Source organism: Xenopus laevis, chromosome 6S (genome assembly GCF_017654675.1).
Source record: "Xenopus laevis strain J_2021 chromosome 6S, Xenopus_laevis_v10.1, whole genome shotgun sequence".
NCBI classification, from domain to species: Eukaryota; Metazoa; Chordata; class Amphibia; order Anura; family Pipidae; genus Xenopus; species Xenopus laevis.
This window is the reverse complement of record NC_054382.1, coordinates 73,424,901-73,448,267: the sequence shown is the minus strand read 5'-3', so window position 1 is coordinate 73,448,267 and position 23,367 is coordinate 73,424,901. Positions and strand designations below refer to the sequence as shown.

The 23,367-nt window shown below is 38.4% G+C and overlaps 1 pseudogene; it reads right to left on the bottom strand.

Moving 5' to 3' along the window:
• LOC108719713 overlaps nt 1–23,367 on the bottom strand; it is a 51,562-nt pseudogene that overhangs the window by 12,891 nt on the left and 15,304 nt on the right.

Genomic DNA, 23,367 nt, shown 5'->3' with positions numbered 1-23,367 from the left:
TGCATATGGCGCCAAGTTAAAGTACAATGGCCGAATATGCAGCAGAAAACACATTACACTACACAAGGCCAGGGAACTTTAATAAATGTATTCTAATGCCCTACACATGTGCCCACAGTATAGTTTAGGTGCCATATGTTATCAAATGTAGGGGGAAGGAGGGTACCTTAAAAAAAAAAAAAATAACAATCTTTTTCAGCCTATCATCCTTAAAAAAGCACCAGCTTTTTTGGGACTTTTTCCTATCTACTCTATTGCACTTTGCCTGGTCTGTGGTGGCATAGTAAAATCTGGCACTAGAGGTAATGTTCACGAAAATCCGCAAGTTAGTGAATTAGCTTAGTTATGTCCCTTCACCATAGTGCAACTTCGCCTGGCGTAAGGGTGCGAAGTAGCGCTAGAGTAGGTCCACTTCGCTAGCGAATTTACGCCAGCACCCATTAGTAAATCGGCAAAGTGGTAAAATGACGTAACACTGGCGAATTTTCGCTAGGGTTAGCCACTTCGCACTTTAGTAAATTTGCCCCATAGTGTGGTGAATACAAATAACATCTCTTGAGCACAAAAACAAGGGGTTATATATACCAAACAATATTGCCCTATGTTTGTTTTATTTTGTCCTTTGCCTTTGGCGCTGGCTTCTATTATAGGTATTGCGATTTGGACTTGAGGGGATACAAGTAAAAGCCAGCAAAAGGACTGTGAACTCAATTGAACCTTGGGACACTGTACATTTTTCTGAACTTATTAAATTAACCAAGTAGATTTGTTTTACCTCCAAAAAAAGATTCATTATATCTTAGTTAGGATAAATTACTATAAGTACTCTTTTATTACCACAGAGATAAAAAGGAAATACTTTTAAAAAATAGCAATTATTTAACAAAAAAAATGGAGTCTATTGGAGAGGGCTTTCCTGTAATGCAGAGCTTTCTGCATAACAGGTTTCCAGATAATGGATCCAATAGGTGCAATGTTCTGTGTAATTAGCTTGGAAAGCATATTTTATCTTCCAACTGAAAGAAACATAAAATGTGGTTCACTAGACAATGGCACACACTGCAAACCCCCTATGTTTTCTCCACACTGTTTTAATTATGTTAATTATGAGCTGGGTTGCTACAGGAGCAACCCAGCTATGGAGATTCTCATCTGATTTTCACCAAAAAGAAAGGTTTTAGTACTCTAAATAAAAGTGATACAAGCACCATACCTCCCAACTTTCCCGTTTTCAGAGGGACAGTCCCTCCTTTGACAGCTCAACCCGCAGTCCCTTGTTTGACTTTCTCTTAACTGAACAGCCAGTATAAGAAACAAAGTTTCTAACTTAATTGGCTTTTGGCAGAGAGCCCAGAACAGCTAACAAATAAGATACTTTGTAAAAAGCAAATAAGTAATTGTTACAGTTTAGATAAGGAGGTCCCTTGGGAGAAGTTATACTTAAAGGGCAATTCACCTTCATTAGCAAAACTGTAATAACAAAAAAAAAAACCCACAGAAATATGTTTAAACTTTCACAGCCTGCCAAATTTTGTAAAAATGAACATGGTAATTAGGGGGTGTGGCCACAAAATTGGGCGTGGTCAAAAAAATTAGCTGTGCTAGGCGCGCCAACTGTTTTTTGTCCCTCTTTTTGTTTACAAAATGTTGGGAGGTATGAAACACTTAACAATTACTTTTCAAAACATTAAGGTACAATAAAAGTTACCTATAGGTCATGTTGATGATTTTCACTGATAGGTCTGCTTTTGTAAGTAACTGCTACTTGAATAATGCTCTGTCTGATCTATCCTGTTCACTGCTGCACTTAACTTCCTTGCCATATCTTTGCCTCTGACTTCCCTCTCCTGCAGTTTTCTATTTTTTACTATTTGATCTCTGCCCCCTTCCTTTTACAATTCCCTATTCTCTCCTATGCTGGCTGTACCCTCTTAGAATCCATTAAAGCAAGCTTAATTATATGGTAGCAGCTAAAAATTATATTATACACAAGCGCTCTGACTATCCTGTAAATTATATCCTTCCTTATAAACAGTGCCTTCATCCTTATGTTTTTATATGGTCAAGGAATTCCTCAGTAACCTATAATAGCCTTATATTTTACAATAGGGGGTACTTAATTCACTATACAGGAACGGGATCTGTTATGCAGAAACCTATTATCCACTAAGCTCTGAATATCAATCAGGAAGACCATTTCCCATAGACTCCATTTTAAACTTAAGGTATGGAGATCCAAATGACTGAAAGACCCGGAAACCATAGTGAACTTTTTACTGCAGTTTGGATTGCAGATTGCAGATTGCCCACCCCAGCTGCATGGCTCAGTGGTGTATTTCCATTCCATTCTTAGCTGCAATGAAAAGTCGAATATTTGTGTTTTTATAATTGCCTCCCTTGCATGTATGAAGGGGTAAAAACACTTCACAGTGAGCATGACCACTTCTTTTTCAAGCCAAATGCTTCAAATGGTGATGGTATTAATGCATCAATGCATGACATTTAGCATGTTGATGTTAGGCTTGCAAAGGACTGTTTGCCCACAGACATCCATTATTCTAAGCTCTGTGAGTTTTTGTAGTCTACCAGTCTGTAACAGAATTGATTTTGCTCATAGATGTTTCCACTTCTATTACTGTTAACTAGGGAAACTCTAAGGAGGCAGAAACTTGATAAACTGACTGGTTAAAAGATGAGATTCTATAACAGCCTTACATTGGAAATCACTGCTGCATACAGTATATAAAACCATCATACAAAACAGTCACGCTGCATTAACAAAAACATTATTCAAAGCAAGTAAAAAGTAAACCAATATTTCCAAGTAAACTTACCAAAGACATTAATCCTTCATTGTCAACAATCAATTAACAAAAAAAAAAAAAAAATAGTGTTAGCGCGTTAGCATCAATATTTAGGTTTTAACTTAGAGTTCTTCAGACCCTTCTTTGCAGTGAAATATTTGGGTAAGGCCCTTTAAATTCGGGTCACTGACTTATAAAAACATGAACCTAATAGATATGGGGCAAATTGGCACCGGGGCAGTTGCTCACAACAACCAATAACATTTTTGCTTTCGTCAGTGTACCTTCAGATGGATGAAACCCGCTAATCACAGATTATGGGTTACTGACCAGGTATACATTTGTGCAGTTAATAAATGAGCCCTGGTGTCTTATACGTGTCTAGGGACAACCAAAATAGTTTATATATGCTAGCTAAGGGTTGACCAACTGAAGGACCAGACTCAGCCCATTCCTCTCTGATACTCAGTTCCATGACCTTTATAAAAGCACTTGGCCCTGGGCTTCATGCCTTTGTACGTTTGGTGGATTCTAACATGCTTATACAGTATTTTCAGTAGCTGTCTTATTATTCACTTTAGAATGTATGTGATACAAGTGATAGAATTCTACCAAGATTTGCTTTTTCACCTTCGGTGGCATGCTGTAAAGTGAACATAACAGAACGCACTCGATACAATACTCAATGCAATACACGAGTATTAAATCTTGAATAGTTTGTAGCATATCGTTTGAATAGTTTTTAGCATATCGTTTGGTATCTCAAGGGCAGTCAAAGACTCATTACTGTTGGTGTTACTGAATGGGCAAGGGTTTTAGAGTTAAAATGGCTTTTGCAGTGGATTTCTCTTGATCTTCATATAAAGACATGACCTTAAGTTTGAGACATTTAATGAACACTAGTCAACTGATTTTTGTGAACTGCACAGCTTATAAAAGAAATATACAGTACTAACGTGTTTCCAGTAATGCAGATAATATAAACAGTCATATGGACATTATGTTTATTAGCAATCTTTTATTATGTAAAAGATACTATAAACTAGGTTTAGCAGTAGCTTGGCTGAAGCACAATTTAAGTACAGGTATGGGATCTGTTATGTGGAAACCCGTTATCCAGAAAGCTCCGAATTACAGAAAGGCCATCACCCATTGACTCCATTTTAAATAAATGATACAAATTTTTAGAAATGCTTTCCTTTTTCTCTGTAATAATAAAACAGTAACTTCTATGTGATCCAAACTAAGATATAATTAATCCTTATTGGAGGCAAACAAGCCTATTGGGTTTATTTCATGTTTACATGATTTTCTAGACTAAAGGTATAAAGAACCAAATTACAGAAAGATCCATTATCCAGACAGCCCCAGGTCCCAAACATTCTGGATATCAGGTCCCTTTTTTATTGATTTTATTTTATTGCATTTTGTTGTTTATTACATGTTTTGGCCCATAAAGCTGGAATTGGACAGTCTAACTAATAATGGTATTACAAAAAGGGCATTAACTCAAGAGATGAAAACATAATTATGCCTCTTTATAGGTCCCTTGTAAGACCTCATCTGGAGTATGCAGTGCAGTTTTGGACTCCAGTCCTTAAGAGGGATATAAATGAGCTGGAGAGAGTGCAGAGACATGCAACTAAATTGGTTAGAGGGATGAAAGACTTAAATTATGAGGGTAGACTGTCAAGGTTGGGGTTGTTTTCTCTGAAAAAAGGCGCTTGCGAGGGGACATGATTACACTTTACAAGTACATATATGTATGTATATATATATATATATATATATATATATATATATATATATAGAATTTAATTAAAAGTAGGGAGGGGTATGTGTATGGATGCTGGGTTTTCATTTGGAGGGGTTGAACTTGATGGACTTTGTCTTTTTTCAACCCAATTTAACTATGTAACTATGTAACCGTTATGAAACCGTGTGATGACTTATTTTACAAATTATCACTTATTTTACAATTTTTATGTGATTTTATTTCACTGCATGGGAGACCTAAAAGAAACTATAGCACCCAGTGGGTGTTTTAGCAATGGTGTATTTTTAGAGTACAAAACAGAGATGATAGGGCATTAGAGTATATGTGAAAACCTTCCAATTTACAGGCACCAGCCCCAGACCCTCAGAATAGGGAAGTGTAAAACTGTAAAATTACAAAAGGGCACTACAATAATCTAAAAGGCCATCAATGTAAAAATGTATCTTTACTTATCTCAACAACATTTCAAAAGCCTTACACATTTTGTACCAAGTTACATTTAATAATAAATATCAATGATGCCTATGACTACATGAAATTCATAAGGCTTCTAAAATGTTAATATAAAGCTATTTTATTTTTTACATTGGTGGCCTTGTGCATTCTTGTAGCATACCATACACAGTATGGGGTGCCGTTTGTCCCAAATACATTCTGTATACAAAACTATCCCTAATACACATAATGAATGTCTCTCATGTTATATCAGTATGTAAGTGACCATACACAGATAAAAAAATATACAAAAGACTTATTTCTATTAAAGAATGAAAACAAAATCTGGTTAGTGCACAAAAGGATGTCATTATATCACAAACTCCATTCTGTACAGTTTAACAAGCAATCTGTCTCACAAATGTATAACCTCCATATAACGGACGCACTTATGTGCAGAGTTACTTACAGAATGAATTATGTAAAAACAAAGTTGGACATAATATATAATAGTGTAACTAACTAGTGCTTGTCAAGCTAGATTTTACTGACAAAATAGATATCTGTGACAGAAAGCAAGATTTTATAGTACAGTATTCATTCTTTCCACAAAATGACAGTTTTGTTTCACAAAACAGATAAAATAACCATTATGTGAAGCAACACTGTCAGTCACATTCCTGAACCAATAAGAACAAAGCTTATTGCCATATACAAACAAGATGAGAAGTGGCCAGCTCTGCTCCACATGGCTAAGGCAAAGTATCTGACCTGCTATAGAGGGCGCCCTCTAAGGTCCCCTGTGCTGCATAGTAATAAACATGAACAAACCTTTCCTAAAAGAGCTGCTGTTAAACACTACAGGTTCATAAATGGAAGTTTTTACAAATGGCTGAGAAATATAATGCTGCACTTCTAATGATTGTAGAAAAAGAAAAGTATGCAAAACATAAATATGATCATTTTAGGTGATATGGCTATTCTTATTGTAGTAACCTGCTTGTGTGGCCATTTTGGTTAAGGGCATTCCTGCTGTTTTGCCATTATCTTATGACTTACTCCTATTCCTCTTCCTGTCTAAGCTGAGAGCAATAATGGGACAGGCCACACAGTTATAAATTTTGTATATTATAGTTAGACTCCAATGTCTCCTCCTAGCTGTAATCTTGCACCAATTAGCTTGTAGTAATCTCTTAATAATGTGCTTAGCTATAGTTCAACTACTACATAATAGATTTAGCCTTAGAGACTTAGGGACTGATCATGTGCACACATATCTCCCAACTGTCCCTTTTTCAGAGGGACAGTCCCTCTTTTGACAGCTCAACTTGAGGTCCCTCATTTGTACTGGAAAGTCCCTCTTTTCTCTGCACTGAACAGCCAGAAAAAGAAACAAAGTTTCTAACTTAATTGGCTTTTGGCAGAGAGGCCAGTACAGCTAACAGGTGCAACTAAGATGCTTTATAACAATTTTGAGATAAGAAAATAAGTAATTTTAACAGTTTAGATAAGGAGAAATATTTTCAAATTTTTATAACCTGCCAAACTTTGTAAAATGAACATGGTAATTATAGGGTGCGGCCACAAAATGGGTGTGGTCAAAAAAATTGCTGCACTACATGCAAAAAAATTTTTTGTGTCTCTTTTTATTTCCAAAATGTTGGTAGGTATAGTTCAACTACTACATAATAGCTTTAGCCAGAGACTTGGGACTGATCATGTGCACAGTCACGCATTCTGGATAGTATGATGTTTAGGTTATATGAGCAGCCACTCCTGAGTACTGTGTATAAACAAAAGGGGGTCATTTAAGCAGGGGCAATCATCATAATCTATTTATATAGAAGCAACAAGCTATACAATGCTTTATATTTATTTATAACAAAAGACTCTAATGATGCCGTCCCCTTATCTGCCCAGTGCTTAACCCTTTCACATCAGAGTGGGTAGAGGGGGGCACAACACTAGAGCAGAGAGCACAACTGCGCCCATGTCACATGCATGTTCAGGGCCGCCAGCAGGGGGGGGGATAAGTGTTCCGGGCCTGAAGGGGGGCCCAGAAGTGCTGCATTTTTCAAAGAGCCAGGTCCCCTTTACGAGCGCCCGAGCCATGCGGCCATTTCACATATTACCGAATGCGGGAGTGCCGAAAAGATGAAGCTGAAGTCCCGAAGTGGTGAAAAGACACAAATTCACGAAAGGAGGTGAAGTTGAAGTCCTGAAGTCTTTTGTTTACACACAGTTCTTAGGAGTGGCTGCTCATATAACCTACACATCATACTATACACAATGTGTGATGTACATGATCAGTCCCAAGTCTCTGGCTAAATCTATTATGTAGTAGTTGAACTATAGCTAAGCACATTATTAAGAGACTACTACAAGCTAATTGGTGCAAGATTACAGCTAGGAGGAGACATTGGAGTGTAACTATCATATACAAAACTTATAACTGACTCTGAGAGTCAGGCAAAGCAGCCAGACAAGCACAGTAACTTCTGGTACATTTAATAGAAGATGGCAGGTGGGTGTGGCCTGTCCCATTATTGCTCTCAGCTTAGACAGGAAGAGGAATAGGAGTAAGTCATAAGATAATGGCAAAACAGCAGGAATGCCCTTAACCAAAATGGCCACACAAGCAGGTTACTACAATAAGAATAGCCATATCACCTAAAATGAGCATATTTATGTTTTGCATACTTTTCTTTTTCTACAATCATTAGAAGTGCAGCATTATATTTCTCAGCCATTTGTAAAAACTTCCATTTATGAACCTGTAGTGTTTAACAGCAGCTCTTTTAGGAAAGGTTTGTTCATGTTTATTACTATGCAGCACAGGGGACATTAGAGGGCGCCCTCTATAGCAGGTCAGATACTTTGCCTTTGCCATGTGGAGCAGAGCTGGCCACTTCTCATCTTGTTTGTATATGGCAATAAGCTTTGTTCTTATTGGTTCAGGAATGTGACTGACAGTGTTGCTTCACATAATGGTTATTTTATCTGTTTTGTGAAACAAAACTGTCATTTTGTGGAAAGAATGAATCCTGTACTATAAAATCTTGCTTTCTGTCACAGATATCTATTTTGTCAGTCAAATCTAGCTTGACAAGCACTAGTTAGTTACACTATTATATATTATGTCCAACTTTGTTTTTACATAATTTATTCTGTAAGTAACTCTGCACATAAGTGCGTCCGTTACATGGAGGTTATACATTTGTGAGACAGATTGCTTGTTAAACTGTACAGAATGGAGTTTGTGATATAATGACATCCTTTTGTGCACAAACCAGATTTTGTTTTCATTCCTTAATAGAAATAAGTCTTTTGTATATATTTTTATCTGTGTATGGTCACAAATACTTATATAACATGAGAGACATTCATTCTGTGTATTAGGGAGAGTTTTGTATACAGAATGTATTTGGGACAAACGGCACCCCATAACACAGATATTTTAAGATATTTGAGTGTCAGATAATGTGTCTGACCAAGGTCTGGTGGGCTCTCTGCATTTACAATGTCTCTTGGCTGAAACTGCATTTGTATTCCATTCTGCAGCATGCCATACCATCCACACATCCCCACATCCCAGCACAGTCAATAACAGTGAAGGAGAAAAGTGCTCTAAAGGCAGGTGATCCAACTTTGAACCCCTGCTATTTGGGCCTGCTAAAAGCTCTGGGAAAATTGTGGACTGGAGACAGATGCTAGAAGAAAATCATGGATTTCATACAATCCAGCATTATTGTGAGCTCTTCTTTACTGAAAGAAACGGAAAGGAATAGGGAGTGAGAGGGAGCACACTGGTTCATTCTAGGAACACACAGAATGTACTATTTTTGGATTCAGTTGAATCTCCATTCTTTTGTGAAAGATTCAACTGCATACCGAACCAAATCCGAACCCTTGTTTGCATAGACAAATTAGGGGGTGTGCCCTGGAAGATGCCTCTAGGGCTATGGACACACAGGCTGTTTTCAGAGTAATTTTGCAGGCCGAGAGAAGCAGATATGCTCAGTGCATCTGCTCCATTGATTTGAATCCGATCAGTCTGTGTGTGGTCACAAACTGAGATCAGCCCAAATACGCAGGCTGAAAACATCATGTGTCCATAGCCTAATAGCTCCTTAATTTTTCTGCTTATTCCAAGTACACAATCAGTTAACTGAGCTTAGGTACCAAGTAATAATTTACAGGAAATATAAAATATAAAGGTCACAATGCAAGACTGATGATTATTTTAAATATGCATTAAATGGCAGCATAGAGACAAATGCAGTCTGCATCAGAATTGATTAATAATCAGTCCTATTACACCAGCTTCTATGGCAGATGTAATATATGCAAATGTTATATATGTATATTTAACACAACATTATAGCCAAATATTTAATGTAGTTCTCTAACTTTCAATTAAAAATATCAGACCTTAATGGAGAACTGTAATAAAAATGTTGCCCACATCTAGTAACCCACAGTCAGATGTTTGCTTTCAAGCAGCTGACCAGTAAATTATACCTGCTGACACGACCATCAATTACATTATCCCCAATGTATATAATTTTACAGTTGTAAAGTATTATTTTTTAAATGTTATTTTGTTTTGTATTTTCAAAAAAAACTTTGTCCACTTGCCCTTTGTTTAATTTCAGTAAATAACCAGTGTCTGACTGGGACACCAGGGGCCCACCCAAAAGCCCTAGGTTAGGGGCCCACCAAAAAACTTTAGACCAGGGGCCCACTCTCAGTACTATTATTCTTCCTCTCCTTCCTCCGCCTCTATTCTCCTAGTCGCTTTTCTTTATATACTATAAGCTATTATTCCATCTATTTGGCCTCTTTATTCTAATAGAAATAGGGAATGACCATGAAATAGGCCAAATGTTTAGCAGCATGAGGGCCCACTAACACCTGGGCCCACCGGGAGTTTTCCTGGTATCCCTGTGGGCCAGTCCGACACTGGTAACTGACTCACTTTAAAATAATTTTGTCTTTGTCTTGCGTTCTTCTTGGATTTTGTCCAGATTTTTGTCCAGATTTTTCTACTGTCTAAAGAAATAGAAAAAATTATTTGGTTTCTAGAAAAAAATACTTCAACACTTTCTTAAACTATTTAAAAAAAACCTTGTCAGTCACCATATATATCTACACATTTCACCAACAGAAAGATGTATTTCTATAATTATTGCAAATGAATAAAAGAAATGATGTAGCTGATGAAAAAATTGAGACTACAGGTATGGGAACTTTTATCCAGAAACCCATTATCCAGAAACTGGTTATCCCGAAAGCACCGAATTACAGAAAGGTAGACTCCCACAGACTCCACTTTATCCAAATAATCCAAATTTTAAAAAATAATTTCCTTTTGTCTTTAATAATAAAACAGTACCTTGTACTTGATACAAACTAAGATATAATTAATTTTCAGTGAAGGCAAAACCAGCTTATTTGATTTATTTAATGTTTAAATGATTTTCTAGTAGGCTTAAGGTATGAATATCCAAAGTACAGAAATGTCCATTAACAGATTCCATACTTGTATTCACATAAATTACAAAGTTAGCAAAACATCAGTGATCATCAGCAATAGATTATTTTATTAATATGTTCAAAAAGTATCACCATATTTCACTGTCATGTACAATAAATCAACCAGTACAAGAAAGCCCTGCCTAAAAGCTTACAATCTAAATAAATGGACCTTATGCCCAGCCACAGAACCCATGTGCAGAAGAAACTGTATAAATATTTAATTCAAATATATTATTTAGAAAATAAAGCAAATACCTAATTGATTGTTATAAGCACTGGTGCAATTTTGAACCTTTTTATTAAGAAAGTATGCTTCCAAGTTAAATGCACCAAATTTGTAACTGTAAATAAAATTACACTGGCTAGCAATACACTCTATCCCAGATGGTAACTGGGACATTTATTTAAAAAAACCCACACGGACAGGCAAAACAAAGCCAGCGGCATGGTACTCGGAGTGCTTCGTTCTCTGATGTCGTGCCTTAAGAGGAAACTTTGGGAGTCTTCGGAAAATGAAGCGTTCAGATTGCCATCCGGCCGGCGATTTTCATTCTAGCCGGCGGGAAGGCAGTTCAGGGAGATTAGTCGCCCCGAAGAAAAGGAGATTTGTCTCTGTCGACTAATCTCCCCGAATCTGACCGTGTGTCTCTGCCCTAAAAGATGCAAAACTCCAGCTAGGGATAGAGAAGGAGGAAGCTGGCTTTTGCAACATTGTTTAAAAAGTAAAAACCAGGAGTTAAAGAAACAGTAAAGCAAAAAAATTAGATTTGTGTAAGTAATTCTGTTATAATGTACTTTTGCTCTGCACTGGTAAAAATGTTGTGTTTTCTTCATAAAGATCACTATAGTTTATATAGCCAAGCTGCTGTATAGCCATGGGGCAACCATTCGAGCTGAAAAACAAGAAAAGGCACAGGATACACAGCAGATAACAGATAAGGTCTGTAGTCTACAATTCGATTTTTCAGAACTTACCATGACGTCAGTGGGCGGACCTATGATGTCAGTGGGCGGGGCTATGATGCGGCGATCAGCGATTGGTCGATCACCGTGTCAATCAAGGGAAGGGAATCCCGTTTCATTATTTGGAAAACCGGGCAGGAAGTATAGAATAGTATAGACCCAGGCAGCCCCTCAAAATACCGGGCTGTCCGGGTCAAAACTGGACAGGTGGCAACCCTATCCAGAACCTTTAGCTTTACCCCTTTCTTAGTAAGACCTGGTGGCATCCAATTAGCCAAGGGCTCCTCACGAGGTGAAAGGCGGCTGTTAAAGAGCCAAGACCAGGGAGCTTAGCACTGGTTCTGGATTTAGCGTGCCGAACGTGACATTCCTCACCGAATACCCTCTTTTTCATTGGTGAGCAAGCAGTGGTTTTGATCTGAATATACAGGCTTTCACACATATCCAGTACAGAACAAAACCCAAAGTAACTAATTTGGCAGCATGTCGAAATGATTAAAGCTGTAGAACAGCTGTGCAGCCATCTAAGTCACAGCATTTAGGCTAGGGCCAGATGATATGGATTCTTCTGCTGCCCGTCTGCTTCCCTTCTCTTCTGCAGGTACGTAGGATTTCGGCATGAAATGCAAAACAGTGCAGTTCAGCATCGTAATCTACTGCTTCTGCCTGCACCTGAGTGTAGACCATCCAATTAGCAGAGGGCTCCTCCCAAAGTGAAAGGCGGCTGCTACAGAAAGAAGCGGAGCCCAGGGAGACTAGCACTTGTTCTGGGTTTAGGTTGCCGATCGTGACATCTGTCCTGTATGCTTATTTGGCTGTAGTCTTTGCACAATTGTACTTAATAAACATGTAGCTTGACAAACAGGGGAGAAACACTGGCATCAATGCTCAAGAAAAGGAAAAGACTTGTGGTTAAGCTTAGATAAATGTAGAGTCTAAGTGTGGTTTCTCTAATTAGGGGTATCTAATTTTAAACACAACTACATGTTCAATTGCTTTTATGGTTGACATGTAGGTGCATTTTACAGCTCAAATTTTACAAACAATATAAAATTCAGCTTGTTTAAACACACAAGTCTGTGGACACTGGTGTAAATGCATTAAATACGTTTAAACAGATGCTTCTACTACAAACAAAGCATTCCTATATCCCATATCCAGACTAATTTTTAGCCAAAATTATTGACACTCTAAAATGTCTAAATGGCATGTCCTCGGTTGGAACACTCACTTCTGTGTTCCAAATGATCTATGTAATAATTTAGCATCAACTGGAGTGGTATAAAAGATCACCTCCATTGGAGTGATAACATTTTCATTTTGTGGCAGTCTATATGAATGCATAATGCTGACAGGGAAAATTTGGTGGAGTAGCAAAACTGGTCTGGGGAATGGTCCCTGGTTCCCCTGAAAGTAAACCTTAAAGGGATTCGGACATGATTTTTATGGTTTTTATTTCTAAATCACACTGTTTACACTGCGAATAATTCACTCTACTGTGCAAAATGTCATTCTTAATCCAACAAGTGTATTGTCTTTTAGTTGTGATATCAGTGTGTAGGCAGTAATTATGTCTGGTCATGTGCTTTCAGAAAGAACCAGTGTTGCACTATGGAACTGCTTTCGGACAGGCTGTTGTTTCTCCTACTCAATGTCACTGAAAGAGTTGCAGTGGGACATGGATGTTTACTTGATTGCAGTTCTTATATATACCAGGGAGCTGTTATGTGGTTACCTTCCCATTGTTCTGCTGATGGGCTACTGGGGGAGAAGGGAGGGGGATGACATTCCCCAGGAGGGGGATGACATCACTCCAATTTGCCGTACAGCAGTAAAGAGTGACTGAAGTTTATCAGAACACTAGTCACATGACTGGGGGCACCTGCGAAATTAATTAATAAAATAAATTAATTAATATGTCTAGCTCCATGTCAGATTTCAAAATCAAATATAAAAAAAATCAGTTTGCTCTTTTGAAAAACAGATTTCAGTGCAGAAGTATGCTGGAGAATCACTATTAAAAGGGATGTAGAGGCAAACAAAATAAAATCTCATTTTTACTTTCTTTAATGAAAAAAAAACATTCTCCAATTTACTTTAATTAAAAAATGTGTACCATTTTTATAAGAAACCTGACTGTATGCAGTGAAATTCCCCTGGACCTGGTTTATATATACAAGCTGTTGTGTAGCCATAGAAGCAGCCATTCAAGCACAAGATACACAGTAGATACATTCTAAAGAATCCCATTGTACAATACAAACCTTATATGTAATCATGGGCGAATCTGTGCCAAATGTGTTAATTTACCGTGAAATTCGCAAAAGACATTGAAGTCAATGGGTGTCAAAATAATTTTAACAGGTGTCAATTTTGACCTGATTGAAATTTTTATACACGTAACTATTTGGTCTGAATGCATTAAAGTCAGCGTCATCTGAATAATTTTGACGAGGGACAATTTTTATGAGCCCGCCAATTTTGATGAGTCAATTTTTTTTGACGTGGCAGATTTTTTTGCCAGCAAATTGTCGCCGCAGTTTTGCAAATTAATTCACTGCCAGTGAAATGCGGAAATTTGCCGTGATTTTGTCTCTGCCGAATTTATTCGCCCAGCACTACTTATATGTCAATTGCTGTTTATCCTGTGCCTTTTCCATTGTGAATTGCTTCCCCCATGGGCAAAAGCAGCAGTTGTACCAGTGCAGCGCAACAGTACATTATATTTTCATTACATTAAAACAATTAAATTATATGGTGTTATCCTGTTCCTTTAAGTCTTACGGCAGCTTCGTTAGTGCATGAGACACCCGTTACAACGTGTTCTTTTTTCAAACAAGTCTGTCCAGAAGTTTAGATTTTGAAAGTAGGCTGTAAACAGAACCTGAAACCTGTAGATTTCATGAATCAAGATTAAACTACTTTAGTAACGTAAACCTTTCCTGCACAGGCAAATCTAAACCTTTTTGTGGTAAAGCTAACGGATTCACTTTTCATCTTGGCAGTTTTGATGACTGAAAAGTTTCAACTTGGTTATCAGTTTCAACGGCCATACCGCTTACTATCAAGGCCAATTCTATATACTCTGTAGACAATTTCACATCCTTTCGATTCACTTTGAAACGTACTGCTTATCTGGTATAGGTGTTCCTAAAGTGTAGTGCATTTTGGGCCATAGTGCTCTGTAAAATTAAAAAAGTAATGACTGAAAGGTGCAGAGAATAGTATTCAATAATGCCCATGACAGGCCATGAATTATCATAGGTATAGTGTAAAGCCCATCAAGTGTAGCTTGTTAGATGAACAAATGGACCAAAACATTCTGACAGAGAATTGAATGCAAAACACTTTGTTTGCTGTGATCCAGTTTTTATATACTATTATTATTATCTACTACTGAAGGAATTACACACCTGAAAGCTTAGATGAATTAACATAAATATACACTGAAAGAGATACTTACAGGTAACATGCACATACAGTTAAAATAAACATCATAGCTATACTTCGCTAAACAGGCTTCCATTCACATATGAAATCCAGAGCTTGCAGAGGTTAGGAAGTTGCCCAACAACAACTTTCGTTAGTTTATTGACAAAGGACACTTGATGGGGTGTCTTATATCTCCATGCTAGAAATAAACATTAAATACAATAATCAGTGGTGTAACTAGATTTTACTGGGTCTCACAGCAAATATTTGTTCAGGCCTTCAAAATGTCAATATTTATTGAAATTTTATTTAATTAGGGCCTCATGGGTACCTATATCATCTGGCCCCCTGCAGCAACAGGGTCTGCTTCCTCCTACACCTCTGACAATAATAGAATATTTTACGGTTTACTGAAACATCAACAACATACATGCAGAATCTAACACATATTTATGGTTGCTTAGATACTGTTAATATTGTTTGAGCTGTACAATGGCAGTTAAAATATTTTATGATCAATAGTGGGAGGTAAATCTGGGCCACTACAGCAACATAGACCTGCATACTAATTCCCACACAGGCCCTGACATGTCGAAGAGAACGAGGAATGAATGAATTTTACTGAGTGAAGAAGAGAAACCCTCTCTTACAGGTTCACCATGTGGCTTGGCAGGGAGGGAAACAAGTGTACATAAAAGGCATCATATTGTCTTTAATGTTAATTTATACATGTGTGAACACTATCTGAATCATATCATGCTTCACAGTGTGCCAATAGATATAATTAAAGATAGGCATTAAATAGTAATAAATAGTTGCAGCACTGAATAATTCTGCATGTATTTTTTTAAAATCTGGAGCTTCTGTGCTGTTTCTACTGTAGTATAAATAAGGATACAGCATATTTTAAGTTGTGCTTGCGAGTCACACAAATGAATGCAAAATGTCTACAAGCATTAAATGCAATGCAAAACATGTAACAGTGGCTAGGCACAAAAAAGAATATAGACCTAATTTACTAACTGAAGGCAAAGAGAAAAAACATAAATGCACAGTTACATTTCTTTTCACAAACTTTAAAAGATAGGAACACATACACACAGGACGTAAAGGAGAACTAAAGCCTAAACAAAAATATGGCTATAAATGCTGTATATAATATGCTACATACTGTACCTCCATTAGGTTCAGTAGCCATATAACAATAACGATCTTTTGCCTTCAAATCTTTCACAGGAGGTTGCCATCTTGGATCTGGTTAGATAGTCTATTCTATGCACCATGAAATGCTAAAGAAACATAATGAGTCGTATTTCTAGCCTACATTTTTATTAAGCATTATCTCCTTTAAGATATGTTTTTGAAGACAGCCAGCCAAAACATCTCCCTTTAATAAATGCATACTGTCTTTACCATAGGCTCTCTCGTTCTTTCTATATATATATATATATATATATATATATATATATATATTCTTTTTTTTTTTTTTCAGAGATTACACTGCAAGAATTATGTTTTTTTAGCAATGAGTAAGTGAGCATGGTTGCTTGAAAAGGAAAGGAACATGAGTGCAATGCTATCAACAGAGTGTTGTAAGCAAGAAATCAGGTCAGTGTGCTGTGAGTATCATGGGGGCTAAGTCACTAAGTGCACTAAGAGCAAATCTTCACCAACAAGTTCCTTTTTACAGGAACCTCAACCTCTATATATATATATATATATATCTTATCAGAAAACAATCTGCAAATTTCTGTCTCCCTTTACCCTTAAAGGACATGTAAAGCCTACATTTTCCTACCATGTATATATATCTTCCCCACCCAAGCCACATCATGTGTACTGCATATACTCCCTCCATTTGCCAGCACCATCACATTTTCCTAAAACAAATTGCAGCTTTCACCCGCGGCCATTTTCCCTCTGACACTGACATTTCTAAACAGGACATGTATGCTGTAAAATTCATGGAATGCAGGCACAACATACTAATAAATAAATTATAAATACTGATAAAAAAATTCTGCTGTGGTTGAGCACTGTAATGGTTAAGCTGAGCTAAGAGTTGGTTATGAGAAAAAAATAGGATCAGAAAGCTAGAGCAGAGTTTCTTTGGGAACCAGCAATGCTATCTCTTCATTGGTTGTTAGGCTGGAGGGTGTGTTTATTAATCTGAGTTGAGAAGAATTAAACATGCTCATGAGCCAATAGACAAAGGAAATTATTGAGTTGAGTGGGTTAGAGGAGTAGATGGATTTTTAAGTGATTAAGGGGATGCTGCAGTCTTACTGTTAACCTTATAACAACCAGAGTGGCAGTTATCTAAAGATTTCAAAGAGGCTGTTCACTGATTACATTTTTGTTGGGGGGGGGTTGCATGGACCAAGGGCACCAAACGCTGGCAGAATATTTGTATATAACACAAGACTGAATTAGTGAATTACAGGGTCAAACAGGATGACCTCTGATCACTTTCCTAGCACTTTACAATACCTGTACAATAAATTACCTTGTATGCTTCCTATATTTGTAAGCATATTACTGATGCATACACACACACAAAATAAAATTTTAGCAATAGAAAGATGTAATGTAATTTTCAAGGATTCTTACTATCATTCCGTCCAGACTGAAAACTACTGCCTCACTGCAGTGATGTGTTTTGACTGCGTCTGCCTAGTGGTGATAGACGTCCATCGCTGTCCATGTCAGATAATGGGTTCTGGAGGACTGGTGTTCCTTAAAGGCAAACACGTTTAATATTAATAGATTTGTAGGCTCAACAGTAACTCACAAAGGACAAGAAAAAAAATATAGTGCAGAGAAGATGGAGAAGAGAAGGAGGCAGGTTGGCAGGCTGTCTCTATTTAAGCCTAGGGCATGTTCACTGCTAGTGACTGCGTATAACTGTAGATAAAGCCAGAATAGACTCTCACTCAAGTATGTGTTATAGGCTGAATGCTAAAAAAACGAAATATGAAATCTTACCCTACCATCAAATGAATATATTTACATGTACTGTAAATGCTGTATTCTGTTTGCAACAGCGAAGTCAAAATTAAATCATCGAAATGATCGAATGAACAGTGTCAATTGTGGAAAAAGAATCAGATTCTATGTTCCAAGAAGCCCTTGTTTTTGCACTCACAAACACATGTACTTGGTTAGCATTTACATGCCAAATAAAAAGACTGTTGGTCCCACTTCTTCTGTAAAATTTAGTGTATAGCAATAAAAAGATGACAACTGGTACAGATGTCAGATCATGTTAATAGACAAGTCTTTTGCACAGAGAAAATGTATTATAAGCCTGTACCAATTCCCGGAAGAGAGGTTAACTAGAACTAATTTCTTAATTGTTGATTTGAGGAATCCAATGTAGCAGCAGGGAACAGAGACAACATTTGTTCCCCTCAGGACTCATCAACCATCTGGAATGGATTAGTTTAAATTAATGCAATGCCTTCAATGGCCACAAGAGGGTAATACAACATAAAATTTAAAACATTATATGCTATTACATTCAAGGCTTCTAATGACACTAAAGAAAATACTCCAACCCCACATAATACTGATTATTAAGAAACTTCCTGCAGTTTTGAGCAAAATTAAAAAAAGCATATTCTTGTCAAGCAATATTGAAGTGTTATTAATAGGTATCTACACAACTTTATGATTGTCCATTCAAGACAGACCAATGCAGTATGTATAAAAAAAAAAGTATTTGAAAATGTTTCAGTATGTGCTGTATGATTGGGAAAGTTGTTTCCAGTAATTACTAAATCCTGTATCCAGGGCTGGATTTATATAGCGGGCGCCCCTAGGCCCACTGCCTTCGTCGCCCCCGTGCCCCCCCTTTATTCATGCAAATTTTCATTATCAGGACTGGAGCAATGTGGATTGGGCAAAGGAAATTTACAAAATTATTGTATCTTCTGCGCATCCCCAGTGTTTCTGAACCAATGTGGGCTGTGGTTGGGCAGAACGCCGCCCCCTAAAATCCTGCCACCCTAGGCCCGGGCCTAGGTGGCCTTTCCACAAATCCGGGCCTGGCTGTATCACCTTGTAGTTACAGCCTACTTTAGTATGTATTAGATTACAGAATATCTAAAGCAGTGGAGGTTCACATAATGAACAGGGGATACAGAAAAGAAAACAAGCTGTTGATACTCACTATTCACTTGTGTTTAAGATAAAGGTTATATTTAAACTCAATATTTATTTGGTTACATAGCCTAACAACAGTCACCTTTGTGATTAAAAGAGAAATGGGTGCAGTGAAAAACACTGTGGATAATTTCTAATGTCACTGTGCCATGGTATATATAAATACCAGCAAAACAAGTGCCTACATTTTTATCAGTGCAGCAGTTTTGCCAGATGTGAAACCAGGTGAAGATGTGCCTTCTCGCCATGGAAGTGTCCCATGCTGGGCTTTCTCACAGCTCACAATAATGTGGGGAAATTCTAAAACGTAGCCTTGGGACATTCTGAAACCATTCTGACTTCCTTACCACCCTTAAACACCTTTGAATATTTTTCCTGTGCACAGCGGGTCCTTGTCCTTTGCTGCAGCCTGACCACCCACTGTTGCTTGTTGATCAAACATACAGTACTGGTAGCTGTGCGGATACAACAAGGATATAGAATTCCTTCATACAGAAAGTGAATCTTTTGCACACATTTCACTCTTCTAAAATTAGGGGGTGGGGGAATTCTACAGCTAAAATGAAAAGTATGTGGAACAGGCAAAGATGTGCTGTGATTGTTAGAACATTCAAACAGGCCTTTAGGATTAAACACAGCAAACAACTGGTTTAACTGTATTTTCAACAGCAATATATTAGAAAACCTGCTAAAGTAAACAGAAATATAAACATTATAACCTGAATTAAAAAAGGTTTGCAAATACACATTCAACATTCTTGATGAACTGCACATTCCCAATTATCAACAGCTAATAAAGATAGCAGTGTCTAAAACAACAACACTGCATCCTTGCATTTGGAATGATTAAGACAGATGTCAAGCATGTTAAAAATGATATTATCGTTATTCTTATTAAGGGCTGCTAAATATACAGGTATGGGAGCCATTATCTGGAAACCTGTTTTTCTTTGTAATAATAAAACAGTACCTTGTACTCGATCCAAACTAAGATATAATTAATCATTACATGTAGAAAAAAACGCCTATAGGGTTTATTTCATGATTACATAATTTTTTAGTACACTTAAGGTATGAGGATCCAAATTACAGAAAGATCCCTTATCCAGAAAACCCCAGGTCCCGAGCATTCTGGATGTCTGCACACAGAATACTTCAGGCTTAGTGAGCCCTTATTCCTTTATTATTATTATTAACTTGTATTTATATTCTGACAATAAAAGGCTGGGGAAGAGAGATAACGTGACTAGACCATAGCAGAATCATTACAAGGAATCAGTACAGAGTTTTTTCTTAATCACACAATCCACTCACTAAAACTCAGAAGAATCTTTTTCCATGAAAGCTCTTGAATAGGTACTACTGATAACTATATTATCAGTTAAAACTAATTAATCTAAGGCTGAGAGCATATGGAATGTTAGCACCACTGCCAGCGTTTTTTTTTTTTGCAGGTTGAGTAAAGCAGAGACATTTTGTGCATACTGCAACTGAAAAATGCCTTACCCTTTGTAAAAATGTATAATGAAGCAATAGAATTCTTAATGAATCAGATGAAAATTGAGCATAGGACTGGCCAGATATGGGATGACTTTGACGTAGTTGGCCAGCTTAAATATATTGCAATATATGGACAAACAATCCCTGTTTTGTTTAAAGGGTAAGGCATTTTTTAGTAGCAGTATGCACAAAATGTCTCTGTCTTTGATAATGGGTTGAGTGCAGAGGACCTCTTGTATTTATATATATTAAATATATATTAAGCCTGCAAGTAGGAGCAACAATATTTTGTGGACATTGTTTTAATTTTTTGGTGGACTTTTCAGTTCAATGTTAACAGCAGTTATTATGTACAGTATTGTGATGACATTATTACTTTGCAATATAATTGTTTGTGTCAAAGGAGGGAGGGGCCCAGGGGAGTAAGATTTTTCCAGGGGGGGCATGAGGGAACGCATTTAAGGATATCAGGGGAAATCGGTATCCTGCATGCGCTGTCCTAAGACAGAGGAATGCGACATATCAAGCTTTTTTTACTCACCTATCCTCAAAGGCAGGTGTCACACCTCACGCTTCCCTCCTCAGAAGTCAGCTCTTGCTCCTCACTCCTCCCTCCTCAGCCATCCGTCCTGGGTCCTCGCTTCTCCTTCCTCAGTTGTCAGCTCTTGCTCCTCACTCCTCAGTGTGCGCATATTCAGCCCTGCGTCCTAATTATAGTTACTTCTTGGTGCGTTTTTTTTCCATCTTGTGAGGCAATTTCTTTTAGCCAATAGGCATTCCTGAGTAGTGAGGAGCAAGAGCTGATGGCTGAGGAGGGAGAAGCGAGAACCCTGGACGGATGGCTGAGGAGGGAGGAGTGAGGAGTAAGAGCTGATGGCTGAGGAGGGAGGAGTAAGAGCTGATGGCTGAGGAGGGAGAAGCAAGAACCCTGGACGGATGACTGAGGAGGGAGGAACGAGGACCCAGGAAGGAGGTGTGACGTCTGCCTCTGAGGTTGGGTGAGTGAAAAAGCAGGCGACGTTGCATTCCTCTGGCATAGGAGATTGCATACAGGACAGCAATTTCGTCTGAGGATGTCCTAAAATGCAATCCCAGGGTCTCTCCCGCTTACTCCTTCCTCTCTCTGCTTCACACATAGAAGGCGTGGCCAGGGGACCGGATATGGGGTACGTGCCTGGTGCCTACCCCTAGTTCTGGCCCTGATTTTAATATTTTTAATATTTAATATTACCAGTCTAGTATCTTATTATCTGGCTTTTGGGAGATGAAGTCCTATTTTGTTTTTTGTTTTATATGTTCCAATTGTTCTACCCAATATGGTGACTTGAGGGTCCCAGTTAACACATATATTCAGACCATGCTACTGATTCCAAATGCATGCAAGGTGGCTTATGTTGCCAGCTAACACCAGATACACAGGTGTTTCCCTTGCCCTCTCCATGTCAGTACTTAGCGGGTTAGCTCCTCCCCATATGCTCCGTCAGAAGAACCCTCCCATCCAAAATCAATAAAGCCTCCTCCTGAACCCTGTCTCGGTGTCTTTTTATTCTTCTCATATGCAACGCTTCTTTCAGAGCGCAGCTTTTAAAGTTTTTTAAGGGGTTAAACTAGCATGGGCCTGCCCCGAAGGCGTCCCTGGAACTATCTTTTCCCTCTGACTGAGGGTTTTTCTATGTCCCTACCTCTGATGAGGGTCCGGCTGAGAGTCGCGACGGGAGAGTTCCCCCCGCTTCCTGGGTAATCCGGCCTGCTCTGAAAAGCGTCCGGCACCTACGGCCCTGCACACGTGGGCTTCCGTTCGGTATGCGGAAGCGGGGAGAGGGGATGCGGAAGGGCCGACGTCCTGTGGCTGACTGACGTAAGCATCGCGCAGGTTCTTAACCTGCGCATCAGTTCCGGCGCGCCGCTCCTGTCTTGGCTCTGCCGTCTTCGAGCTGCCGCCTCGGGTCTGACCCGCATTAGACCGGTAAGATAGTGGGATGTCAGGAAGGCCTAGGATACTACGGTCCGCTTAATGTCACGGACTTTCTTTTTTGCCTTTAGGCCATTTGTTCCTGATTGTCCTAGCCGCATCCCCTCGCAAGTCTAGTTCCCTGGTGAGGTAAATAAAAAAAAAAAAAAAAGAGAGGAAGGTTCTTGTTGGACTTCCTAGGGTATTGCATCTGGTTGATCCTCGTTGTTTTTACCCTAACCTGCATGATTTTCTACTTTCTTCCTAGTGCCATGAATACTGCCACTAAACGGAAAGAAACTGCAGGCGCTTCCAGCATACCGGAAGTGATCCCAGGCACTTGCCTAGGCTGCTCGGATCAAGCATTGCCTAACAAGAAACTATGCCAGTCATGCCTAACGGAAGTTGCAGGTACATCGTCTGGTCCCCCTCCAGAGTTGAGAGCCTGGATCAAGGAAGCTGTGGCTCAGGAACTAGGGGCAGCCTCTGCTACCAGGAGAAAGGTCCAGGAGGCTTCTTCTCTAGAGCATGAGGATGGGATGGAGACTAGGAGCAAGTCTTCAGAATCGGAGGAGGATTCAGATGATGAATTTTCTTCATTCGATTTTACATTGGTATCCCCCTTAATTAAAGCGGTAAGACAAACCCTAGACTTAAGGGAGGAAGGGGATCCGACTACATCATTTTTACCCCCCAGTAAAAAGAAAAGCAAAGTCTTTCCCTTTCACCAGGAAGTAGCGGAACTGATCAAATCTGAGTGGGAGACACTTTCTAAGAGAAGCTCAACCCAGCAGAAGTTCAGT